At 42.7% G+C, this 4,508-nt stretch overlaps 1 protein-coding gene across 1 annotated transcript in view; it reads left to right on the top strand.

The window, feature by feature from the left end:
* LOC103269434 (serine-rich coiled-coil domain-containing protein 2) overlaps nt 1–4,508 on the top strand; it is a 36,073-nt gene that overhangs the window by 27,092 nt on the left and 4,473 nt on the right. The gene's annotated exons all lie outside the window — the stretch shown is intronic.

Genomic DNA, 4,508 nt, shown 5'->3' on the forward strand with positions numbered 1-4,508 from the left:
TGGAAGGCTGAGGCGGAAGGATCGCCAGAGCCCAGCAGGTCGAGGCTGCGGTGGCCGGGAGCAGCTACTGCACTCCAATCTGGGCGACAGAGTGAGACTCCAACTCAAAAAACAAAACAAAACAAAACAGTTTTATACCAAAAGTTCCTTCTTGAAAAAAATGAAAGACTCAGATACCATGTATATGGGTAAAGACCGAGGTTCCAAATTAGAATTAATTGTTAAACAAAAATGAAGCTATCAGAAAATAGTGGTTTCTTCATTATGGTTAGTAGCTAATATGTTTTGTGGAGAGATGGGAAAAAAAAATCAGTATTATGAATTAGTACCTGTTTTACTTAGGTGAATAGGAGCCTAGCAATAGGTTCTCATAAGCCAGTTATATAGGTGTGGTGGTATGAAATATAGTGGTTTTCCCTGGTGATTCATGGGTCGCAACTCCCATAGTTCTTGTTACAGTCTTTTGTTACAGCGTAGGGTGTGTTAGGCCTCAGGGCCGGGCCTCAGAAACAATCTCTTAGACTTTCTCATGCCTTCCTTTCACTTGCCCCAAGGCAGGACTCTGATCTCTGCTATATTTCTAATTGTGGGTCTTAAGACACTCCCCAAGTGGGTCCTGCCCTACATATTGGGGAGAAGAAATGCTAAGGTCATGAAGCTTCCATAAATACCCAGGTGGTTGCTCAAGTCTGTAATCCTAGCACTTTGGAAGACTGAGATGAGACAACTGTGTAAGCCTAAGAGTTCGAGATCAACCTAATCAATGTGGTAAGACCTCGTCCCTACAAAAATGAAAAAATTAGCTGAGTGTGCTGGCACATGCCTGTAGTCCCAGCTACTTGGGAGGCTGAGGTGGAGGGATCGCCTGAGCCTAGAAATTTAAGCCTACAGTGGCTGTGATCATGCCACTGCCCTCCAGCCTGCACAATAGGGTGAGACAACAACTAAAAAAACAAAAACAAAAACAAAAAGAACTGGTTTCGGAGAACGTCTGGTTAGCTGGATATGTGGAGGTTCCTGGAGGGTGGCTCACCTAGGGAGGGCATGGAAGCTCCAAACCTCTTCTCCATATGTCTCCATATGCGTCTCTTCATCTGTATCGTTTGCGATATCCTTTATAGTAAACTGGCAAACGTAAATGTTTCCCTGAGTTCTGTGAGCTACTCCTGCAAATTAAATCCCAGGACAGGGTTAAGGGAATCCCAACTTGATATCCTTTGGTCATAAGTTTCAGAGAACTGAATGTGCAACTGGCATCTGGGGTGGGGGACTGTCTTGTGGGACCGAACCCTTATCCTGTGGGATCTGACACTATCTCCAGGTAGATAGTGTTGGGATTGAATTGAGGACACCTGGTTGGTGTCTGCTGCTTGGTAATGGGGGGGGGAACCCCACATTTGGTCACAGAAATCTGAGTTGCTGACTGTTGTGGTGGAGAGCAGAAGGGAATAACTTGGTTTGGGAGCGTTTTCCTTAAAGGCGTAGGACCTCAGGTGTTAACTGAAATATATTGCCAATTGTGTGTTAAGGTATTATGCTTTATAAATGTGTGTGTGTATGCATATATATATATTTTTTTGAGTTGGAGTCTCACTCTGTCGCTCAGACTGGAGTGCAGTGACTGCTCCCGGCCTCCGCAGCCTCGACCCGCTGGGCTCCGGCGATCCTTCCGCTCAGCCTTCTGAGTAGCTGGAACTACAGGTGCGCGCTACCACGCCCGGCTAATTTTTTAAATTTATTGTAGAGATGAGGTTTCGCCTGCCCAGGCGGGTCTCGAACCTGCGGGCTCAGTCAGTCCACTCACCTCAGCCTCCCAAAGGCGCAGGATTACAGGCTGAGCCACCGAGCCCGGCTAAATGCATATATTATATACATGTTGATATTGTGGATTTGAGGTAGAAACTAATAAAACTTTAAGCAAGACATTAAAGGATATATTGCTCATTCTTGCTTTCGACCTATGTTTATAAAATACCACTTATGTGCTAGGTAATGTCCTAGGGCTTGTGTGAGGAAACAGATGAATGAAAGTAAAAGTGTACTAAAAAAGTTGGCCTCCAGTTGAGGGAAAATGAACTAGTGGTGGTTAGAAGAGCATTTCTTTGAGTGTTGACGTGAAACAGGAGCCCACAATGTAGCCTGGTAGACTTGACCTCTGCAAAGGCGACTTGATGCTAAAAAGAATATGTCAAGGGTAAGAGGTTCTGCCATTTAAACACAAGAGACTATATACATGAACACATGTGGGTGAGACCATGGTCTGTTGTGGGAACTGAGTCCTCGAAATTCATCAACAAATCAGACTTAAGCCTTTATAGGGTAGTCAGTGGTATATTCCTGGGCTGATGACAAGCTATACTTCATAGAAACCTTGAAAATTTCCTAGGCCCCTGTATCCCCCATTGGACTTGATTCTCAGTGTATGTTTTCATATTTTTAAAACTGTATTTATTATATTTTAATATATTTTTTAAGGTCTAGTTTTTGCTAGACCATTCACTGTGAGTGCAGACTTTATATCTGTAACAACTGTGTCTCCAGTACCTGTGGAGAGGCTGGCACATAATGGGTACTCAGCAAATATTTAGTAGACAAATAAATGGTGTTATGGGTAACGTTATAATGATGTTATGGAAAACATCTAGTAGTACTGCTGAAGAAGAGAATGTGGTTTAATGCATGTTTTTATTTTATTTTTAAATTTTATTTATTAATTTTAAAAAAATTTTTTAAATTTTAGAGATGTTGGGTACAAGTCAGGGTTAGGTATGCAAACATTGATTATGCAGGTACCCTCGTTGATGAGGTGTGCCTCTCCCTCCCATAGCAGTTTCCCTCAACTGCCAATTCCACCCTCCCTCCCCTGGCAGTTTCCCACTGCCAATCCCTTTTTTATAGTATTATGATAATTGTTCAAGGTCCGCTTATGAGTGAGAACGTATGGTACTCTGTTCTTTGTTTCTGGAATAGATCACTAAGTATGATTGACTCTAAATCCATCCAAGTTGCTGCGAAGTCCATATGTTTATCCTTCTTTATGCCTGCATAATATTCCATTGTGTATATGTACCACATTTTTTTGATCCAGTCCAGGTTCAATGGGCAGCATGATTGGTTACATGTTTTTGCTATTGTGAATAGAGCTGCGACAAACATTCGTGTAGAATGATTTGAGTTCCTCCAGGTGTATTCTCAATAGGGGAATTGCTGGGTCATATGGAAGGTCAATTTCTAGTTCTTTCAAAAATCACCACACTGTCTTCCAAAGAGGTTGCACTAGTTTGCATTCCCACTAGCAGTGCAGAAGCATTCCTTTATTTCCACATCCTCGCCAGCATCTGTTGTTGTCTGTTTTATTAATGATGGCTATTCTTATTGGGGTTAGGTAGTATTTCAATGTGGTTTTGATTTGCATCTCTCGATGATGAGTGAGACTGAGCACTGTTTTGTGTGTCTGTTGGCTGCCCATATATCTTCTTTTGAGAAGTGTCTATTCATGTCTTTTGCCCACTTTATTTTTTTTTTGAGTTGGAGTCTCACTCTGCCACCCAGACTGGAGTGCAGTGGCTGCTCCCGGCCACCGCAGCCTCGACTTGCTGGGCTCCAGCGATCCTTTCGCCTCAGCCTTCCAAGTAGCCGGCATTACAGGCATGCTCTACCATGCCTGGCTGATTTTTTTGATTTATTGTAGAGATGAGGTATCACCAAGTTGCCCAGGTGGGTCTCGAACCCACGGGCTCAGGCAATCCACTCACCTCAGCCTCCCAAAGGCGCGGGATTACAGGCTGAGCCACCGAGCCCGGCTTGGTTTACTTTCTTATGGGTTAAATAGGTATGTAGATAATTAGAAGATAGACTCATCTATATTATTGGTGTGGAGTGTATAGAGAAAGATGTAAGATAATTTTAACTGGAAAGGTTGGCCGATATAGTGATTTTGGACTTTGAGGGTAGTGTCTTCAAAGTAGTCTTTACAAATTTAGCAAAGTCATGGAAGATAGAAAGCATAGGATGGATTTTGGGAAAAGACATGTAGTGTGTCTTGGCTTGCAAATATAGTAAAGGTAAGGTAGAATCAAATAGTGAAGCTTACTCCCTGTACAACGAATTTTGGGTTTTCTTTTGTTGTTTCTAGGCACACACATGACTTTTAATCAGTAAATAACTTAATCCAGATCTGTGTTTTAAGAAGATAATTCTCTACAGTTTGAATAGAAGTAAGATTGGAATCTTGACTTAATGTAGGAAAACTTGGTTATAGAACAAGAAAAAATGATGAGCATAAGAATTAGAATTGTGGAATAATGGTGAATTTAGGCCGGCTCGGTGGCTTAGCCTGTAATCTCGCTCTTTGGGAGGCCAAGGTGAGTGAATTGCCTGAGCCAGTGGGTTCGAGACCCGCATGGGCAACTTGGCGAGACCTCATCTCTACAATAAATAAAAAATTTAGCCGGGCGTGGTAGCGCACGCCTGTAATTCCAGTTACTTGGAAGGCTGAGGCGGAAGGA

Source organism: Carlito syrichta, unplaced genomic scaffold (assembly GCF_000164805.1).
Source record: "Carlito syrichta isolate Samal-C Ts95f unplaced genomic scaffold, Tarsius_syrichta-2.0.1 Scaffold309262, whole genome shotgun sequence".
NCBI classification, from domain to species: Eukaryota; Metazoa; Chordata; class Mammalia; order Primates; family Tarsiidae; genus Carlito; species Carlito syrichta.